The sequence below is a fragment of the Pyrgilauda ruficollis genome, unplaced genomic scaffold (genome assembly GCF_017590135.1).
Source record: "Pyrgilauda ruficollis isolate IOZ18807 unplaced genomic scaffold, ASM1759013v1 scaffold40, whole genome shotgun sequence".
Lineage (NCBI taxonomy): Eukaryota > Metazoa > Chordata > Aves > Passeriformes > Passeridae > Pyrgilauda > Pyrgilauda ruficollis.
This window is the reverse complement of record NW_024525490.1, coordinates 1481312-1505098: the sequence shown is the minus strand read 5'-3', so window position 1 is coordinate 1505098 and position 23787 is coordinate 1481312.

Genomic DNA, 23787 nt, shown 5'->3' with positions numbered 1-23787 from the left:
AAAAAAAAAAAAAAAAAAAAAAAAAAAAAAAAAAAAAAAAACCACAAAAAAATGGTTGAGAAGTATGAAGTGGCAAAAAAAGCCCTAAAATATCCAGACTACAGACCATCCTGCAAGCCCTATTCTGTCATGGGAGGAACAGAGGGTACCTGCTGCAACAAGAAGGGGAAGAAGAGAAGCTGTCTTTTGAACCTGGGGAAGGAGGAGTTGTGTGTTTTATCTCACTGTTTTAATGTTTGCTTTTTTGTCTTGTTGCTAATTTTCAATACCCAAATTAATAATTAAGTATTCATATCAATTGGCAACAAATGAAATTAATTTTCCCAAGTCGAGGCTGGTTGGGTTTTTTCCCACAAGAGTTTGCCGGTGTAAATTATGTCCCTGTCACTATCTCAGCCCATGGATTTTCTCACTCTTCCTTTACCCATTTGCTCCTCTGCCCCATTGCGGGGGAGCGGAGGGGAGTGGCTGGACAGGGCCTTGGCTGTCAGTGGAGGCCAGTCTGCCACAGACCAGAACCTCCTGAGATCCTTGAAACCTCAGATCTCCCAAGTGTGCTACAAAGGCACTTGGTCAGTGACTTGACTGTGTGTTCACTACATTTTGTCGGGAAAAGTATCAGTAACACTGTTAGGAGATGCTTCTATTTTATGCAGAGCTATTTTTAGTTTCTGTCTCAGTATAGGAAATCTGTTCTAAAGAGTGTATAAAAACTCCAGCTGGTGCTGCCTTTTGACAGTGTAGTGTATGTTAGCACACACAACCAACTGGAGAGATCTGGCATGGTAGATATCTAGCTAATCCTGATGAACAGAAGCAGTAGAGAGAAGTTCAAAGAAGCTTCTCTAATTACACCTTAATTTATGTATATATCTTTTCTATAAATATTGGCCCCTTTTCTTCCCACAATACCATTCTAAGGATCAGCATTCTACTTTCAACCAATCAAATAATCATGGTCCATAAAGGGCACAAACCAGGAGCAAGAGATCTGCTGTTTGTCACTTAGCATTGTAGTGCTTAGAATTTAAGGAGTGGGGCTGGATGGCTTGGAGGCAAAGCCTTGCTCTCAACCATGGCCTTTGCATCATCTCCCTGAACTGCACGCATGGGTTAAGCTCAGAAGCTCTTGGAGATTGCCTGTGGGTCTGGGCTTAAAGCTGACCTTTTGTTTGAGTGCAAAAATTAGTGTGCATTGCAGCCTTGGTAAAGCTCAAGAACTTTTTTTATTGAAGTACTGTGAATGGAAAAGTTAGCCTTCTTTGTTTTGCAGTTCATTTTCAGGGAAGTCACTGCTGTTATTGTTTGTCACTTGTATTTCATTGGCTTTCAGAAGAAGTACAATACTCTGGTCCTCAAGTTTACACAGTATTCCTAAGAGATAGAAATATTGCTGAAAAACAATGAGGTCTCAAAAGTCCCAAGACCTACTGTCTTCAAAAATGTTAAGATTCCTTCCACAGAAATAATTCTTTTAAGGGTTATTGACAGTCGCTGATTCTGAAATACATTCAATAAAACAGCTAGTCAGCTCAAAAAAGTGGCAGTAACAAATAATGAACACTCCATTAGGAATGAGAACATCTGGTCATCCTAAGATGTGCATGGTTAAAAAACTACAGCACTTAAGGCCAAGTTCCCATTGTCTTCTGAATATTTTATCATAAACATCCAAACTTACTCAGCTTTTTCTCTAATTAATGTCAACAAAAGTATTTCACAGGGCCTTGTCACAAGGTAAAAACACAAAAGAAGTTAAGTGCATGAAGACGGTAATATATAACTGAAATAATGACTATAAACAAAAAGAGAATAAATAATTTATAACCAGACCTGTCCAACTGTCTTAGTAAAGCTAAAAAGACAGGCATATGTTTATCCAAAAGACTCCTATTAAAAAAATACATTCATACATTCTACCACAAAAATAACACTAAATCTCAGATGTTGCTTACAGCAGACACAATAAACCATGATAGGTCATCATATATTTAAAAGCATTGTGGAAATACTGTGTAGTTCTGTATTGCAGCTAGGAGGTATAGCGACTTGGTTTGCCTCTTTAATTTGATGCTGTGGGATAAATGAATCTAAATAAATCATTTGTTTCAACAGACTCTGCCTGCAAGTGCCAAACAGCATGCACGTGTTTGTTCTGTTCAGGCTAAGAAGATTGTGAGGACTTGCACATTTTTCAATATGCCTATCTGTGTAAAACCAGTATATACAAAATAAGTAATGCCAATACCACTGTTCTTGCCTAAATTTGATTAAAAGATTAAAAAGGAGATGAGCTGTGGTAAAATTAAGCTCACAGATAATCCACAACACATATTGCATCTGTGTACTAACATACTCTCCTTCTCATTTGAGTAAATTAGCCCTCATTTAGTGATGTGTTGTGCTGCCAAACCACTTCCAAGCAGTTTGTTTTATCTCTACTTAATCTCACAATTTAGACATCCCATAAAAATTACACATGAGTGCAGACTTTGAAACCACTGAACTAGGAAAGGAACTTTAAGAGCCTGCTCTTGTGGCAGAGAGAATTTATCTCTATTATTAATTTAGCTGGGAATGAACAAACACAAGGGGACAAATAGGGAAAAAAATCAGGGCAAGGAGGCACTCTATGAGTTTATAATAGAAAAAGAGGGCACATTTAAGAAAAGGCACTCCAGAAATATGGAATAGAGATTACAGAGATTCTTTCTAAGAGTTGAGTATAACTAGCAATACATATGCGTGGTTTACTTCTTTTGTACAGACCTACACACCATTTATACAATCAAATTAAAGAGCAGTTGTCCTATAAACCTTTTGGCAGTCCTTCTGTTTTGTTGCTGTACTACAAATTGACCATGAAAAGGTTTGTTTGATGACAGACACCCACAGAGCAGCCAAGGTGGGCACCAGCACCAGGCAAGAGGGCTAGCAGGATCACAAACTAGAGTGCTGAGAGGACCAGATTTGGAGCCTACAGTGCATGACAGTGAGACCAAAGAAAGGTAAACTTGTGGAACCCACTGGTACCACAGGAATTGTAACAGTCCCCCACAGAGAGAATCACAGCAGATTTGAACATGCTGGAAATTTGGGGCTTGCAACTTTTAAAAAATCTGCCTGGTTGTTTAAAGGGTAAGCTGCAGGGACAAGAATGTCTAGCATACATTTTTGTATACAGATACACAAATACACAGGAAGAAATATATTTCTGAAATTAAACCCTCAGGAAAATCTGTGATGTGTGGGAGTACCTGGCAATCACATGATTTTGGTACAACGGCATGAAATACTGAGGAGCATGAAACAGCATTTAGCTGTGATATTGGTTCACAGTCCTAGAAGAGAGGAAAACACTGGGCTGAGAGTTGAGCTTGCCATGACTCATTGAAATCAGAATAGAAAATGGCTCAAAAGTCATCCTCATATCTGTATTATCTTCCTTCAAATATTCTTTAAAGGTTTTCTTTGCCACAACGGCTACAAGAACCTAGAGCATATGACACCTATTGATGTTCAGGGTTAGCTGGGATTCTCTCACAATCTTCTACACTCTCAGCTTTTTCTGTCTCTCTGTTGACTCCAAATTTTCAATTCTGCACTTTAAGGTCTTCTGTTCTGTGCCCTCTTTGTACAGAATATAGTGTCCATTTCATGCATTTGATTCCTCTGTATTGCAGTAAGAATGTATTACAGCAGAAAGCCAGTTTTTCTGTATAACATGGCATATTGCAAAGATTTTCTTCTTTCAAGAGATTCACAGAAGGTAGACATTGTTATGGGGGTTTTGTTAAAATAGGACTGTATTTTCCATACCTCTACAAATCTCCAAATTTACATTTGATACTGTTACAAGTTCTGTTTTACGAACACCTGCTTTTTCTGTGGTCGATTTATGTAGCAGGTTTATGTGGTAAATTTTACTGTATTTTTTTACTAGAGTCCAAACCCTTTTAAAACAATTGAGATTAAACTAGGCTTCTTGTTGGTTTATTTTGTCTCTTTTATTTAGCTCCAGGGGGTATTCTCCATCAAGCAATTGACATAGATGCAGAGTATCTACCAATCAATTTAAAAATTAAAATTATTATTCCCCTAACTATACCAATAGAAATATTGCATAATCCAAAAAATGCATAATCCAATAAAGAACAGAGGAATTAGGTTGTTTTGGTTTTTTTTTTAAAGCAAGGGTTCTGTTCATCGAACAAATATTATATCTGAATGGAGCCTCGAAAGAATGTTCATATGCTTTCTTTAATTTCATTTTAGACATGTTCAGTGAAGAGAAGAATTCAAATAATTTTAACTATCCTTTAGGAATAAAAAGTCTGAATCTAACTGATAGTAAACTCCATTAAACTTCTAATACCTTTTCAATGTGTTATTAGCTATGCAAACAAAAGGCTCAAAAGGAAAAAAAAAGAAGTAAAAAAGCTGGTTTTATTTTTACCACATTTATGTAAAATCACTACTTGTAACCCAAGACTTTTTTTTACTGTTGGATATTCTTTTAATTTGTCCTTCAGACAGGAAAATATAATTCATTGCAGACACTTGTTTCTACACCTGTGGTATAAATACATGTCTTGATTGCTGGCACTTTACTCCATGGAACACTTCTACCCTAGCAACAAGAAGACACAAAGGTGGTGGTGTATTGTTCTGTAAAATAGTGTCACACATTTGTCCCTGTCATTGAACACATTGTTTACAAACACAGAATATGTGAGGTTGGAAGAAGCTTTACATAATGAAGCCTGAACTTAATTGGTGGGCACCAGGAACACAAGATATTTTCAATAGAAACCAGTGTGAGGAAAATCAAATATTGGTCAAGTGTTAAAAATATACCCTTAAAAAACAGAGTAAACTAACATAATTCCATTTTTTTTGCAATTTCCTTATGTGCCCTTGAGTGGAAGATTATTGCTTTCTGCCTTAAAAGTAAATACTGTGGTGATTTTCTTGAGCCAATAGCCTGTGAACAGCTTTTCAGTGGAGGAGAGAATGAAGTGGATGGAGGACCACTGCTCCTTTTCCCTTACAGAGAGCAAAGCCCTTCTGCTTTGCAAATAACATCTTGAATAACATCAGCCATGGTTAGGTTTATGTGAGTGGGATGACACACATCACTCTAAGGAAATGAAAGGGAACATCAGCAGGCAGCCTAAATGGCAATGTATTTACTTCTACACTATTCATATATTCATAAATTCACACCAGCTGAGGATCTGGCTCCTGAAGCTCCCTTTCAGTCCAAGAAAGCAAAGTGCCTCATCACAGAGCAACAAACTGCTCACAGTTGGTGCCATTCAAGGTGCAGTTTGCAAAAGCAGAAGTACTTTGGAAATGCTGGAAAAATGAAAGGATGGTGGTTTCATATCCAGTTCACTGAAATACTCTGTTCCCAGATTCAGTGGAATGAGCAGAACAATATAGTATTTACTGTTAGTTTATAAGCCTCTGAGAAAGCAAAACCCTGAATAATTATGTTTGAAAATTAATAATTCTTCTGTTAGCATGTATATCATACCATGAATATCATAGAGAGCAGTTTGTGGACATGAGATTTTCTCATTTTCATAATTCAAAAACTCCCTTTCTCAAGCAGGCAAGCCACCCAGTCAAGAAAACATACAAACCTGAAGGAGGCAGACCTCATTAAGATGGATGTTGTTTAACAGTGCAGAAAATATGCTTTGTTACAGGAAAAAATAATTCTCTAGTAAATTATATGAAAAGTGAAGTAACGGTATTGGATTTTTACTTCTTTATAAGGAATTGATTTAATTTACAAGGTAGGTCCACAAAATGCTTACAGAAGTAACATTGATCAATTATATACTGCTCAAATTGTCAGTGTATTATTTGTTCAGGATGAGTTAATTACTTTTGCCTCATTTTCTGTGCATTCTTAACATCATCATGCTAGAAAGGATATTTTGACACAGGTTAGATTTTGGAGAGATGGCATTGAGCAGGAGGTCACTAATTAGTAATAGTGCCTAACAGCAGTTTTGCTGGCTCAAGGAGCAGCTTTTTTAATAACAGCCTAACTTTATACTACCTCTGCATGGCACATACATGTGGAAGAGAAAAAGAAGCAGAAGAGAGAAGTCTAGCTGAGGTAATCGACATCTCAGCAATATTTTCCCTTTGCAGCAGGCCAGTACAGAAGCAGTTAGGGAAGAGCTGCAGAATGTGCTGCTGTGACCTGTGCCAGCAAATTTTTCTGAACAGCAGAAATGCAGAGAACCACCGAGGTGGTTGACGCAGTGCTTGTAGCAGTCTGCAGTGGACCAGTGTTCCGTGCCACTGAGAAACTTGCATTTGTCTGCATCTCCTCACATTCTAGCCCTTCCTTATATAAGAATTTGCACTTGATCTAATCAGTTACTTGGCAAATACTCTCATCATTTATGCTTCTTCTTTTTTTTTTTTTTTTTTTTTTTTTTAGGGAAAAAAAAAAAAAAAAAAGAAAAAAAAAAAGAAAATAAGGAAAAAAAGTAAATGTATAAAGGATGCAGAGAGAGACCAAGGCAGAGAGCTCATAAAAGCAACTGAAAGTGACAGAGGACAGTATGCTAAGGTCGGCATTCATTTAATTAGAGAACTTAGTTGTGCATCTTTCTTGGCAGAGATCTTCCCTCTATTCCTGCAAAAGCTCTGCAAGCAGAACTTATCTTCACCCATAATGAACATGACAGAGCTTAAAACATCCACCTGTTCAAGCTGTCCATATTTAATTTTTTTTTATTTTTACTTTTTTTAAGGTAAATTTACACCCAGGTTAGCAAACTCCTTTTCTAAATCACCACCTCTGAAATGAGGGGCTGAGAGGATGACAAGAGGAGTAAAATTTTCCCCAAAATGGGGCGACTCGTCTGTTAGAAACAGCACAAGTAACAACTTTACTGCATAACTTTCTCTGGCACTGCTCGTACCAGTGGCAGGCTGAGCTTTAGGAAAGAGCAGTCCAAGACATTGTGAAATGTTCCTGGGCTGCTGAGCTTGACCATTACCCTTCTTCTGCATCATCCTATATGCCATCTTGATCAAGGGCTTTTGTTCCACCCATTTCCCTCGGGTCTGCTTTCATATAACTCCAGGCAAGCTTGTATTGGGCAAGCAATTTCTTGGGCAGAGCACTTGGAACCTGTTCCTATAGGAGAAAGGTTGGAGTACAAGCCTTCCCTGGCTGAACTTGTGCCAGGGTCTGCTTGTGCATGGGAGTGGAAATTCAAACAGCAGATTTAAAAAAGGGTGAGAAAGCAGGATCTGGGAAAGGGAGGAGGGAGGGGTGCAGTGAGTGGGCAGAAGCATGGGACTAGCTGTAGGAAATTGAGACAATCTAGATGGGTTTTTTTGGAAGGCCATTTTGTGTCCAGATTCTGCATCTTACTGTGAGACTAAATATTACATGTCACCATTTTTGTTACATTCTCAGCTCTGTTCTGGAATCACCAGTCTGGATACACTTTCAAAAGCCATCTGTACACAATATAGGTGATCAACATGCTTTCTGCATGGCCAAGATCTGTTCTTTATCAGCTGTAAACAGTGGAAATAAAAATGATTGAATAGCATGCACTTATCTCTGCAGCCAAAATACCAGACCACTGCCTGTGCATAACCCATATATTCACACTTTAAGGTACAAGCACAAATATGACAGATTAAAACTTTCTGTGTTCCTTGTTGCCATATGTTCAAAGAATAAAAAACCTAGACAGAATCAATCATCTTTTATATAACCCAAGTATTAATTGCAGTGAGACTAATTAGTTACCTACCTTTGATGAGAAATGAGAAATTAGTTCTCCTCCTCCTCTCTTTTTTAAACTGAAAAATGTATTACTCAATTTTAATGACATTTTAAACATTTCCTCTTTTTTAATCTGTGGTACAAATTTAAGAGAGATACCTCTGCAGCAAAAAAGCTTTCTGCAAACTGATTCTGATATATAAGGTGAAACAAGACCATTTTTCAATAAATTCTAGGAGTCGGCAGTAAGCTGAATATAATGCTCTGCTGCTGGTCATAATTAATTAATTTGGACTATGGATTTAAAATGTCAACATCTGATGTAAACTCTAATAAATTATATTATCATTAGTATCTCTGACTATAATATCTCAATTCCAACCTCTCTTAAAAGTAAACAAAGTAATATACATAGCAATTTGGTGTGCTGACCCAATAAAGCCTTACTCATTATCACAGAATGAATAAATGTGTCATAAATACTTTCATTGGCTTAAAAGAGCTGTATTATATGTAAACCGTATGTTAATGGCAAAGAGCCTTTCTAGTAAAAATTTACTCAGATCTGCTGAATGGAAGAAAAAATATCTGTACTTTTCAGTGTCATTTGAGGAATGTTACTCTTTATTCTCACCGTTCGTGACATTGGCAGTACTAGTAAAGCTACAATGTATTGAAATATAAAATTCTTATTATGAAAGTATTCTTTGCTAGAAGTTAATGTAAATGAGAAAGCTTGACCTCCTGAAAATTTTTCTGTCAAGAAAATAAATGTACAACAATTTTCCCTCACATGATAGTGGATTTGAGAGGTTCTAACACAGCTAGTAGTCTGTTGGTACATCTATTTCATCAGTTAATGGATGATAAATTCAAGAGAAAATGCTTAATGAAAGCTTCATGAACTACCCCAGGTCTCCTGAGGCTTACGCAGAACAATTCTAATCTTTCATAGCATGATTTAGTAAACTGCAGCAGTCCCATGCATTTCTAGCATACACAGATTTAGTAAACAACTTAGAATTGAACCAAGGCATAAAGACATGATAGAATTTTATCAGCAAAAATTTACCAGAATCCAAATGCATCCTCAGGAACTTATCTTGAATACTCATTTTCTATTGAGGAAAGGAGGAATTCTCCTTCCCATAATAATACACCAAATGCATCCTCAGGAACTTATCTTGAATACTCATTTTCTATTGAGGAATTCTCCTTCCCATAATAATACGCTCAAAGTTCATCAACCCCGTGGGACAAAGTTTTCCTTACATGACTTTATATTTACAGGGAGCAATAATAGTAGCATTTCTCAGTCTCTGTCTTTTTTACTATTTTCAATTTAAGTCTCGTGCAAAAATTATGTTTGTATACACGTAATTTTATTTAATTGGAAAATTTTATAATGTTACATATGGGATGAAAATATTGCACTCTAAAAATACTTTCAAAATAGAACATTTTTTATGGTGTACAATTGGATCCTTATGCATATTATTTTTTATTAAGAATGAAAAATTTTGATTTATGAAGTGCATTTTTTCATAATATCTATACTGTAATTTGTGAAATACTCTAACTAGTGTATATTACTACTTAGGGAAATATGCTGAACTTTATCAAGGAGTGTGGTTTCAATGGAATTCTGTGGGTCTGTGTTAGCTCTGGGCCTGGGTCTAGGCTGTTTCCACAATGTCTAAGTATCAGATAATTCATGATCAATTATCTAGCTGCTGCTTAGCCTTCCTGAAATATTTGTGAAGGCTTTGCCTTCACAACATCTATATTCACCTAGTAAAGGTCTGAATTAGTATACTAAGTTTTTTTTCACAAAAGAAACTAATTTTTGAGTCTCTGTATGTAGTGACACAAGAAAGTAGAAATGAGCTGAAGATAAAACTGGGCAGTGGGTTTGCTTTAATTCTTCTAATGTTATACATCATTCATGTTGGTTCCCAAAAGAAATAATTTTTTCTGTTAGATTTCCCAAATCAAAGATGGTAACAGATCTTGTACGATTTGCAGAAAACTTTCTATTTACTACTACCTTACACATTCAGTAGCCAAGACAATGTTCAGCATGCAGAAACTGCATGACAGAGAGGACCCATAAATCCTCCACTTATTGGACTAAAAGTCTGTACTAAAAATTAAATATTGGTTTGCTCTGATAGATTTTGCAGTTAGAACATACCCCCACACTGAGATTGCAAGCAACAACTCTCCTGACAACCACCCTGACCATCTCTGTCGTCGGTTCCATCCTCCCCCTTCTTCTGTGTGACCCAATTTCCTTGCCTGCATTCTTCATTAAGTGCCTTTCCTAATGGGAAAAAAATGGCTTTGGGGGAAAAAAAGGGAAGCCAGGGGCAGAGGTTACCCCAGCAGCAAAGACTGCTCATGGTAGGGAAGCTGAACACACTGGTGTATATTTCCTGGTCCAACCATCAGTCTCTCTTGCCTCTCTGCTTTCATGTATCTCTTCCTGACAGCTGTTCAGTAAAGACACATCCAAATTCAACTAAAATGCAAAACATCAAAATGTTGAAAGAGGAAATGGAGGCAGTATAAGTCTCATGTGTGCTTGGAAAACCAAATGGAAAAAACAGCTTATTGATTACTGAGAAAAAGAAAGCTTGTCACGATTAGTGATTTACTTGGAAAGAAAAGAAAAAGTCATTTTGATATATTCCTACAATAAAAGGCTAACATAAATTCATCACAAACAAAAGGTATTTAAAATGTGCATTACATGAAGGTCCAAAAATCCACAGATTATTACAGTCTCAATGATGAGATAATCAAATTTATCAAAGTTTTGTTTATGCTTGGCTATAGAAGAGATACACAAACATGAAGCACTTGCCATTTTGCTGAAATCAAAGAGGCAAATAAAAGCCTCAAATAGCACATACCATGAAATTTTCCACCTTCCTCCTCTCTTTTACAAACTATTCATTCCAATGCAAGGGCATACAGACTCACATTTCCCCCTGCAAAACACACTGCACAGTTGAAACTAACAGCAAATTCCTCTTCCCCCAAGAAAAAAGGGACATAAGAAGAATAAAGTGACTTGCTTAGTAACTGTTGAAACATTATCTTAAATGACTAGTTAAAGGACCCTTAAATGACTACTGAATGACAGAGTTCTAGACTCTGGTCCTTGCATCCACCCAGAATCCTGTCCTGCTCTGCTGGGAGTCCAGTTAAGGCGCAGCTGGCTGAAAGGTGAGTCAGAGCTAGATTTATGGCTTAATTTAGATGCAATCATTTTAAGAAAGAACAAGTAAATTCTCATAAGTATTAATCAGTCTCAGAGCTCATCAAGTGCTTTTTAAATTTTAGTTGGGAGACTGACTAAAGTGAACCAGAGGGCTGTGGTCAAGCGGAGAGATTCAGAGAAAATGTTACACCTGAGTGAGCCTGCTAATACAGGAGAAGCTTAAAGCATTACAGTTGAAAAGAAACCCAGTTTGAAAAAACTCTGATTGGTAGCAGAAATCAAGCAACTTCAATTAGACTTGCCCTTAAGGAGATGTCTGGTGCCGCAATATGGGTACAAATTGCATTGCATTGAGGAAATACAGAAACTGTCTCTTTTAGAAACACAAAAATCTACTTTGAACAAACAATAGGCCTGCTAACATACCAAGTGGAACAAATTAAAACTGTCAACATCACAGAAACTGTTTAAAATTGGTAACTGAGCATGACCCTAAAGCAGAATAGAAATTAGATGTTCTGATAATGTTCAGAAAAATGAAGGCAGAGATCGGCAGCCTGCCCTAGGAAACAGCAAAGTTGTAACATGCAGACCCCTTCAATGAAGTGTTGGCTCACCCACACAAAACACAGCTTTAGAAACTTTCATAGGTTGTACAATTATCTCCTACAGAATAATCACCCAAGGAAAAGAAGTCATTAGCACTGAGCAATCACCAGATGAGTGATTTATCTAGTCTTCTAAAAAATCAGTCATGATGGTCATGAAAATGTCATTAAAAATGCTATGGAATCAATATATAATCTCTACTGTAATGTAATGTGTAATCAATAAGCATGTGGAGGGTCTAGTAACATACAACCCTGTTGTCTTTTTAGTGCTGCTGTCTGGTTAAAAAAAAAAAAAAAAAGTATGTGCACATATATGCAAATTGTAGCAAAGTAAACACCTGTCCCTGGCATGTGTTTTCAAATTCAATTGACAAATTGACAAATTTGATAAACAGATAAGAAAATTAAGACTTCCAAAGTATTTCCTGTATGCACGGCAACCAACCCCACAAGAATTTAGGAATCAAACTGTTAAGCAGTGTTTTACCTAGCCTTTAGGCATCCCAATGCAGGACAACTAGACCCACAAGAAACACTATACCAAGCACAGAGCAGTCTCAGGGGAAGAGTCCTGAAGAAAGGGTTTACACTTAGTAGGTGCCCACTAGTACCAGACAGCACAGTCTTCCATTTGGGATTTGCAACCTGGAGAGTTCTTAGACCCATTTCCCTCTACCCTCAAACCAATCAAACGAGTTCTCTCAAGTTACAGCTTTTTGTAGGTGGAATTGTCTAAGATAAGCATCAGCTCTCTGCAAAAGCTTTCTGAGGACACAAGAGAAAAAGACAGAGTCTGACAGATGCAAGTTTGGCCCAGGAGCTCCCTGTTCCCACTACAGCTACAGTGCTACCAGGTAACTGTGATGTTATATTCTTGTTATTTAGCAAATGCAAATGGTGAAGATTAGAGAGAAGCTGGATGAAGGATTGAGGATCATGGGTTTGGTGTTAGGTGTTTCCATTCAGTCTAAATCCCCCATCAGACAACATGGCCTTTTCCTAGTCTTTGAATGAACAGCTTTAGGATGGCCTACAAAAGCTGCTTCATTCATTCAGAGTCAAAGAAAACAAAGCGTGAGGCTGCAGCACATTTAATGCTGGCCAGATAAATGTAATAATGTGGTATTATGCTGAACTGATGTGCTTGGCTGGTTTCTTGCCGACTGGACCACAATGTGCTGGAACTGCAGTCTAACCTTTCAGGGGTGAAAGTTGTTCCACGGTGCTGACATTTACCCAGGCTTTGTGAGTTTCTGTCTCCTAATATAGTGACTGCTTTATGAGAGGTCTTGGCATATTTCATGGAAAAAAAAAAAAAAAAGAAAAAGAAAATAAGGAGAAGATGGCTGCGTAGAAAGGACTTCAGCAAACTAGGTTACCAGGAAAAGGAAAGGAGAATGTAAGAAATCTTACCTTCATATAACACATAAACTTACTATTATCCCCAGGGAGTGGCAGCTTAACAAAGCTTCATTAATTTTACAGCTGTGGCTTAAAGTGGGTTTTACTGCACAGATGAACAGTGTCTGTTCCTTGCTAGGTCTGTCCTAGTTTCACATGATTCATTTGCTACCTCCAAACTTCTGTTTGCCGGTGTTGCTGCAGATGTTTCTTCCTCTTCTTCCACTTGAATAATATCTGTTTGTTTGCAGCAATTATCTGCAGATGATAAAGCCTGAAGATCTTGAGATATATTCAGAAAACTGCAAAATATACAAGGCTTTGACCAAAAGTTCCTGCAACATAATAGATAAAACTTATCACTAAAAAGCAGGCAGCAGAGCAGGCAGGCAGCTTTCACATGCACTAATAACATCACACTGTGAAAGCTGCAGAGGGGATGCTGTTGCCCTGACAGATAATTTTGTCAATAACATTGCTCTTCAGTTACCATTTTTACCCAGGTGAATAGTTATTTGATATTGTTAAAAGCATTTTCTTGGATCCAAGATTTGTAATTAAAGCAAAATGAGTGTCCATGCTATTACAATAAAATATAATGTAAAACACAAAAATATGCAAAGCAAGAGAAAGTATATTGTCTTGGCTTGTCTTGTGCTCAGGATGACTTACAGCATTTTGCTGAATAATAAGGTCCAGCAGCAATGGAAAGATTATTCAGGGTGGGATAATTCCCTAGTGGGGCAGAAAAAATGCAGCAGGTCCAAGGTTGCCCTCAACCCTACAGCCAGAGTAAGGAAGGAAAAGGAAAAAAAAAAGGGACTTATGTGTGACACTGGCATTACATCTGCCACAACAGCCACTCAGGCTTACTCACAGCAGCAGTTGTATTATTGTAACCTATGCCACCAGTCTGGTCTGATACACAGCTGGCCCAGGGTCATGCTACTGGCATCCAAAGTAATTTACAGCATCTGTGCACCTCCCCCAGGTCACACTGTGTGCCCCGCAGCTGCAATGAAGAGTTTGCATCATTAACTTTAGAGGCATTTAACTTATGCTTGCGTTACGACTGCTGCCTGATGGCATCCTACTACTCTCTCTTCTCAGGTTGCCATGACAAACTAAAAATCTTGATGCAATGACTAGCTAGTAAATCAGATAAGTTCCATGAGAACTGAGAGGATAGTAGCTCTGCCTCCAATATCTTAACAGATAATAATTTTCATGGCCACTTGACAGTGGCAACAGTTATGACTTCTGAGGCATATTGCCTCATTAGCATTTCTAGGATTCAGCATTTTCCAAAGATGCAGCCATCATTTGATTCATGAGCACTGCAGCACTGCACAGAGGATACACATGGCCAAATATTCATTAGCCTGGATTTAGGAACCTGTGTATATGACCTGCATTTTGTCATTATGGGTAACGTTTAGCACATCTCTTGGCATCATGAGCGTGTTTCTACTCTTATTCTGATAAGAAATCAGCTCCTTTTTCTCCCTTTTGTCTTCACCCATAACCTAAAACATTTGTTTCATGAAGTATAAATGATCATTTTAGATGTTGATGAGTTTGGGTTTCTACCTGTGCATGAGTTAAACTGCTTGATTTATGCATCTTTCTAATGAGGACATGCAGAACTAGGTACTGCCTAGACCCTAGATTTCCCCTCTAAACAGTAAATACTAAAGATCAATGTGAATTGAATTCTGGATAATCTTCATTTTTATAAAAGTACTTCAAGAATATTGGTTTTTTATTCAAAAGCTATGAAAAAGAATGGCTTCTATTGCTCTTGTCAAGAGCAGCAGTATTATGTGACAATTATGTTAATAAGCATATAAAAATTTTCTTTAGAGTAGCAAGCTGCTATTATGAAAAGAACAGCACATTTGTTTGTATAAAGAAATTATTTATGAATTTATAGATAAAGATAAGAGTTTTGTTATGTGAATCTTACATTGCATTATTGTGTATTGCAGTAAGTAGACTATTATGTGAACATGACCAAGAAGGCACAGATAATGACATTGCTGTACCTGGAAATCAAGCTCCCATACAACTAATTGTTTTGGAGTTAGTTTTAAGCAGTTCCTTTTCTAAAAAACCTTGATCCTTGCACCATTTTAATTCCACATGACATAAAAGTAATCTTATTATGTTCATACATTATTAACAATCAGTCTTCAGGTTTATGATAAAATTACAACCCAAGGACGCTCACCTCACACCCAGTGGGACTTTTTGCAGCCCATCAGAAAGAAAAATTCAGTGTACAGCTGCTTTCAGCATCCCTTTCTCTTCAACCAGTTCAGCAGCAATCAAGAGTAGGGGTTAAATCTAATAAATTGATTTGCTTCTGTCATGTCATGAGGGAATGATCACCAGGGAAAATGGTGGTGAGGGGCAGATTGCAGTTCTAACAAGGACAGTTCATGTAGCCAGTCTTTCCTGACTCCCTGACACCTCCAAAGAAAGATAGTTTGCCAAGTGGCTCAGATAGTTTGCCAAGTTGCTCCAGTGGCAGCAACCAGAAGATATTCTTCTTTGGGTGCATCTGGGGAGACCACACTTGTGAATGATGTGGTTAAAGTGGACAGTTGGATAGTGGAAGTCCAGTTCTCTTGAGAAATGTTAAATGCACTTGACTTCCCCCTGGTCCTGAAAGGCAAACTTTTCTATTTGCTGCCTTTTCTAGTTCAGGTTCTTTAGTTTTTCTGCACAACAACCACCAGATTAGAATTGAATTCGTATGTTTTAAATGAAAACTGAGATACTAGCATCAGTCTAGGACTTCCAAGTCCTAGAGGTCCATGCTCCATGCTTCAACTTTATGAGATGATGCACTGGAAATTCCAGCCATTGGCAATGTTACATCTCCTCGATGGATATGAGGCTTTTTGTACATCTTCTGGCACCATTCAGCCATGACATTTAGCAGAAATTTGAATTTTATTGTAATAAAAAATAATTAACATTTGTATTTTTACTATTTTTGAACAGGTTTTATCCATCCTTTATCACAAACACCACTTGAAAGATAAATCATCCTGCTACTGAAATGCAAAATGATTTAATGAGACACAGTACTGTAAACTCTGTCTTGTTCTCATCAGCCTTTTTCATTATCAAGGGAGTGCAATATCAAATTAGTTTAACTTCTTGACTCACAAGAGAATGCAAAGAGCTCACAAATTAAGATTCACCTGCAAGAAAGTTTCGGCACCAAGATTAAATATGAATGCCCAGTTGGCTGATAAGCAGATTTTAGCAGAGGCGAAAGTCCTTGGGGACCAAATCTTGCCAGTGCCCAACAACATCACTTCGTATGACCCCATTTGTTTTAATAATATGACAAGCCTGAGACTCAACATTTCAGCCTGATGCTATACAAAGGGCTGCATCCAGCTCAAGGTCTTTAATGATCCCCATTTCTGAATGCAAATACAACTGTACCTGTCACATACCTTTTACAGCGACAAAAGCTTCATTTTTCCTCCTCAGTAAGGGAAGAGATGCCTCATTGCTGTAGAGTTGTACACCCTTCAAAATGACAGGGTCTCATTCTTTGATTCAAGACCTTGTCCCTAAATCCATGATCTGGAGAAAGAATTAGGTTTCACTTAATGTGGCCAGACTACATGGGGCTACTGCAATAGCCTTGTAGATTTTTACAGCAGGGAGAAAAATCAGTGACCAGCCTGCACAAAAGAACTGCCAGCCACCTAGACAAAAACAAAAACCCTCTTAGATAAAAACAAAACAAACAAACAAAAATCAATTGACTAGCAAGTATTAAATAACTTGTAATTTAACAAATCTCAATCTATTCAGAAAGACCCTCTCTCTCTCAGCTGCTATTGAAGCTATGTCCCACATGTTAATTGAATCTCACTGTTGAAAATTAGCAAGTTCCTTCCAATTTGAATTCTGTTGCCATCAAGGAGGGTTGCTTCCTCATAATACCTGGTGTTGAATGCTTATCCATTAGACATTTATCAAGCAACAGAAGGATGGCTGGACTATAGCACTGTGCATATTTTCACACATTGGTTTTTTCACATGCTTTCATGCCTAGTACATCATGTAACACAGAATCATCTGTCTGTAGAGGTATATGTGCTGTAGCCCCTCTGAAAAACGGATCCCTCTAGGGAAGGATACCCCTGACAAAAATTAAGATTTTTGTGGTGGATTAGTCACTGTGTAGAAGTACTCAAGTTCTCTTAATTTTTTTCATTTTGATTTCTTTAAATTTTGAAAGAAGTTAGGTTGGAGGGGATCTTCAAGTTCATCGAGTCCAATCTTTGAACAACCACTGCTCTTTAAACTAGACCATGGACTGAGTGTCATATCCAGCTATTTCTTGAAAGCTTCCAGGGATGGTGACTCCACCATTTCCCTGGACAGCCCATTACAATGCTTTATAACTCTTACCATGAAGAAATTCTTCCTGTCGTCTAACCTAAGCCTCCCTTGGTTCTGCTTGAAGCCATATTCTCTGGAAGAAAAGGATAATCCCCACCTTGCTACAACTTCTTTTCAGGTAGTTGTAAAGAGCAATAGATGGGACAAATTACAATACATCTATTTTTTCCATGCTGTGTTGTCAGTTTCCTACATTCCAACATGCTAATTTTATTCCAGGTCACAACCTCAAATTTTTAAGAGCCTCAGTTGTCCAGGACATTTCTTTCATGACATTTCTTATACCTGAAGTGCAATACTTTTTCCCTGCTATCCTATCCTCATAATTTTGCTTTTCTGTGAAGAATTTGAGCACTGATCTATTAACATTTTTTACTCTAAAATGCACTTCTAATAAATGATAGCTAAGGTTTCGCCATTCTGGGTTGAATCGGAACACTGCAGCTGTTGTTACCAAGCTTCTCCAATATGATTCATACTTCGCAAGAGTTTATGTACTCAATCAAATACTGGTAAAAAAAAGGATGGAATAATCATATCCCATCTGAAATTAGCCATCAAAATAAAATAGAATCTATAAAAAGGAAAATAAGAGCTATGTGAAATAGCTTCTCCTTGTCTTTCAAATTAGGTGTGGGTTCATCACCGAATCTTTTATTATAATTCAGAAAAGTAAATAAAACAAAGCAGAGCTTAAAAATCAGAAAATTACCGTGAAAATATGCTTTTTTCCCTCTTTTTAAACATTTTTTTTTAATTTTTATTGTTTCAAAGGTGGAGCTACAACTCCTCACAAAATAACTTATGGCCCCAATGACAAGGTAATGAAAATAAAAGAGAACTTTGAAAGCAAAGTACTTCTAGAGGTGAGAAAAACATATGCTAGATCCTTGAGGTTTGTTTTGTACCATAAGAGCCATAAGAGCAAGAGAGATGTAAACACTGAGGTTATGGCCACAATGAGTCACTGAATCTGTGTACAGAGAACCAGGGACACATCAGTGAAACTGGCAGGTCATGAGATCCCTTATTGTTTTTTTCTGTTAAAGATTTTGGCTCTATAAAACCAAAGCAAAAAGCTGTATGCAGCTTGACAGATGAAATCATTGCAGAGAGAATACTGATAGCTGTGCAGCTCCTGCTCTGCCTTATATGATATCCATCCCACTGCCAGTCAACCAGAAATGAACATTTAATCAGGTTATGTAGCCCAAATACAATCTTTATTTTGTGGCACCTCTACTATTGGTATCTGAGCAGCTGGTATGGAGAAGAAAATCTTCAAACTGAAGAATTCCCAGCCAGCACCTCCTCAGATAGAAAGAAGAGAGAGTCCCACTTTTCACCATGAATAGCATGTTCAGGTCACCCTATGTATTAAGTTTATCAGGTCCAGTGCTGCTCAGAGATCCTGAGACGGGAACAGCTAGGGCTGGCTAGAGCTTGATCTGTGTGACAGAACCATCAGACACTTTTACCACTAGGAAGTCTCGACTCATGTACAAACTAAAATTTACCAACTTGGCCACATTTACATAGGTTTTGAAGATAACAGAAAGAGAGAACTTTCTTCCTCAGATCCCCTTTCCTGCTCCTCCTCCATTCAATCTGTCATGAATTTAAAACTTCACTTCACTTAAATCTCTTTCCTGCTCCTCCTCCATTCAATCTGTCATGAATTTAGATCACTTAAAAGAACTGCTGTCAAAGGTATTGGCAAAAGCAGTTTTAATATGATGCTGTAAAGCTGTGGTGTAACAAAGTTCCATGACAAGGTTCACTTTTTTACTGTAGAGTACAATCATTTGAACTCTGATTCAAATCTTATCAAGACAAAAATCTGAGTCAAATCAAAGTAACCATACTGCAAGTTTATGCACAATATTGGTTGCTACCAAAAAGCAGTCACTGGTAAAAGCTCTCTCTGTCACAAGTAGAAACCTTGAGACGTTTCCCAACTCCAGGGGAGATCACCATCATGTAGCCATGCTGCTAATCAGGGCTAATTATCAAAGAATGCTCATTTAGGCTGTCAGTGTTATGTAAGGGTCTCCACACTGTGGGTCAAGCTTGTTACCATGTGAACCAGATTCAGTTTATGCTGCAAATGATTACTCCTGCAAGATGGATAAGCAATCCTCCAAAGATTAGCCCAATCTCTAGGGAATGTGTGCTGGTATTATTCCCAGTTTCATTCCTGAAAGAGAAAAACACTACGAGTCTTGGCTGCATTTTTCTGGATGGATTACCCTTAGAGGCTCAACTTGTTTAATTGTTCAGACTAAAGACAAAGGTCCCTTTGGCCACTCCCAATATCCCTGTCTCTTTAACATCAAAATACAAGATATCTGAAAGAATAAAGACAGATATAAGCAAGCTGCCAATCCTGAAATGCCTGTGGAGCATCTTTAATTACAGTCTGAGGCCTCAGGAGGAGACTTGGGAGCACAGTTACTGTAAAGTCATTAGCCCATGGCATTTTCAATTAAAGCCTATCAGGCCCAATGAGATGTGCTCTGACAGAAGGGGAATTACTAGCTATGTTCTTTGGAATGAAATAGTCATATATTTTGGCATCAGATGGACATGAGGCCTGATTAGAGCCCATCAGAATGTATTGTGCAGAAAGTGATGTTTCTCAATATTACTACTATCAGGTAAGGATAAGTTTCTGAGAAGGGAAATCATAGCTAATTAAATGGGTTACAATACAAGTGATTTGATGTCCTGATTCCAGCTGGGATAAAGTTAATTTTCTTCCTAATAGCTTCTGAAGTTCTGTGTTTTGGATTTAGTATGAGAATAATCTTGATAATACACTGATGTTTTAGTTGCTCCTAGTACTTATTCTAAATAAAGGACCTTTCAGTGTCTCGTGCCCTGCCAGTGAGCAGGTGTACAAGAAGCTGGCAGGGAGTGTAGCAAGGAAAGCTAACCTGAACTGGACAAAGGGATATTCCACACCAGGCAATGTCGTGCTCAGCCTATAAACTGGAGGCAGTTGGCTGAGGGTTGCTGATTGTTGCCCAGGAACGGTCTGGACATTGGTCAGCCTGCCGTAATTGTATTGGGCACCACTTGTTTCTCTTGAATTTTATTCCCCTCTCTTTATCTCACCCCTTTTCAATACAATTATTATTAGTAATAGTGGTATTTATTATTTTTAATTATTAAACTGTTATGATCTCAACTCCCAATGTTTGCCTTTTCTTTCCCTTTCTCCTCCCCACCAGGATGAAGAGCTGGGGGAAGTGAGCAATCAGCTCCATGATGCTTAGTTGCCAGTTATGCTCAACCATGACACTTAATGATGTAGAAGACAGAGTGGTCTGTAAAAGATATTCTCTGATTTGCAGCAGGACACTTCAGACAGTCACAAAATGATGGGACACAGACTTACTTCATATGAGTAAGCCTAAAGAAATAAGATTCATAAGAATTTAACTGCCTTTCTAATAGGAGAGTTGTGCATGTAAAACATGATCATGTCCAAAGAGAACACAAAAGCAGATTTAAAACCTCACAACAAAGTGAAACAGGTTAGCATGTCATGCTTAGAGGAAAAGAGGCATCTGAGAAAAATTGGAATCCAAATGCCAGACTGCAGCAGCAGGGGATATGCACCAAGATAAGCAAAAAAGATCACACAAGAGCCCAAACTGTTCCTGAAAGGTCAGAACATAACCTTTAACAGCCAAAGCTGCCACAGGTGTTTACTGTACGTGACCTGGAGGTCTATCCAAAAGCCAAGAAAATCAGGAAGTATAAGGTTTAAGCCTGCAAAGTTCTGTTATCTTGCAGATGAGTTCAAGTACAAATACACCAATTAATCATAACACATTTTCCCCTAAGTTACCCAAAAATTAGTGGAAAGATAATCATTGGTGAATGATAATAAAAAGGCATCACAAACAGGAAAGGGTCAACATCCAGAAATGCTGGGTTTCTCTACCAACAGTACAAGATTCACAAGCTGCTGAATCAAACATTTTATTTTCATCAGGACAGGCTTGCTCACTGAAAAGTGGTTATTAGAACAGTAGGCCATGCAGCCCCAATTATTTACTTACTAATAAGTCACTAAGTCTTGATGCTATCACATACACATTTCACATGGCTACTGATGCTTGGACACCTCAGTTACAACCTCTGAGAAAATTAACCAGCACTAAGGCATCAGCACTGAACTTAATTAGTTAATATTTTAGTTTGGACTGACCTTAGCAAAGTTTTGGTGCAGGTCTGCCCACACACTCTTAAACAGCTCTTGATCTGAAGTTAGGGTGGATAAGTACTGTCTCCAGTGGGAACTTCAGATGACACTAAAGTTTGTGGTGGGCACTAGAAGAGGTAAATATGATATGTACAGTGTATTGGTCTAGGGAATAGAAAAGTAAGCCTTGTGCTCTTTTATTTCTTGGGACAGTTTCTGCCATTAAAGCAGGATTAAATGACAGAGGAAGACAGATCATACCAAGAAATCACAAAACCTAGAGAGTAACAGAGCTGAAGAGAAAGACAACCGGAACTAGCCAAACAGAAGAATAAAGCAGACAGATTCTAGCCCAGAAGCAGGAGTATTCAGAGCCTTTGCCAGTTAGTGAGCTGCCTTGGGCAGAGGAATTTGGACTTATCGGAACCACAGAATGGTGCTTCTCCAGCCAGAGGGTGTGCTTTGCCAGCACAACAGAGAGACTGCGCAAGTCACATCTTATGGGCTTAGCAAAAGGACACACACAGACCATGAAAGGCTTGGGGTGCCCATTGGTTGAGAAGTCACCACAGAGAGATGGCACTGAGAGGAGCAAAGGCAGAAACAATTCCTGCACTAACAGCAGCATCACAGACAACCAAGCAGTGGGATGAAGACCTAAATATTTAAAAGTCTTGAAGACATTATGAAATGTCTTCAGAAAGGCCAAGTGATAAGAATCAGCTATAAGATGGGACCAAGTAACTGATAGAAAACAAATGCTTCCACAGAGCCGGAAATAAGATGAATATCACAAAAAAGGCAACAAATTACAAGAATTCAGTAGAGGAAGACAGCCTGTAAAAAGAGAAAAAAACCCTCTGGTATTAAAAAAAGAAATCTTTAAATAGATTCTTCAACTAAAGACCTAAATTAGAGAAAGATGGTGCAGAATTTATCACACCTGACTTCAAACATCAGCCAATGCAATGTGTCCCATCCAAGTAGTTTATACAAAACTCCCTTTACAGACACTGGGAAGAATATATGATTCATCTCACTTATTTGAGAGACCCGCTTTAGAATGACATGACTTGTGCCCTACTGGTACTTGTTTCTCTCCATTTCCAAGACAGGAGTTTCAGTGATTAGCTCAGATGGAGACATCTGCATGTGGCCTCATAACTCCCAGCCAGGGAGTTGTCTTGTGTTTTACCTCCCATTAAGCACCATGCAGGAGGTTGATTGCCATTTTCATATGTGGAAGGAGTTTTTTTCCCAGGCAGCTAAAGTGGCACATGACTATATGGGGTTCTTTTTCACATACTACCTCGCAATCAGGAGGGCTGGCTTTGGGTTGATTTACAATTGTTGGATTGGCTTTTAGCGCACTTCTTTATTCAAAATGGTCCAGTGGAGGTCACCAAGCCAGCAGACTAAAATTTTGATCACCATTTGTACTGTGATTTAAAATGGTAAAGAGCTGCTGAGCACAGGCTCAGTCTTTAACAGAAGCTGTAGCTCTTTCCATCTGCCTCTCTTCTCCATGCTGCGTGCACCAATGTCATTGGATGGATAATGGCTTCCCACAGAGGCCCTCAGCAGGGTGGAGGGCAGATTCACTCTTGGGATGTGATGGTGCCTGTGAAATCTGCATTGGGTAACCTTGCTGGATAATTTAGAATACCATGGGAAAGGCTTTAGCTGCAGCTCTTAACCATATCACTTCTAACTGCAGTAGAGCATCTAAGTCTCTTTGTCCTATCAGATGTCAGCTGTACAATATGAATGTAACAGAGGAGAAACAAGAACATAAAATGAAGTTACATTAACCTAAAAAATGGCACATGTTTATTACAGGTTAACAATCCTTTACTGCACCCACAGGAAGTTGAAATGTTCACAAACAAAATTATGTGAAGACATGCACTTCTTTTAAAATACAGCAGTCTGATAAGCCTTGAGCCACCTGAGGACAAAGCTAGTACTGAGTTACAGACACATTCCAATGAGGAATTAAATATTAATCTAGAAGGCTAGTGGTAGTTTCTTACAGGTCTTGACATCACTGAATCTTGCAGAGGCAGTGCTGAGAGCCAGACCTGTGCTCCTTGCTCACACATCTCATGTTAATTTTAAATGGAATAATCCC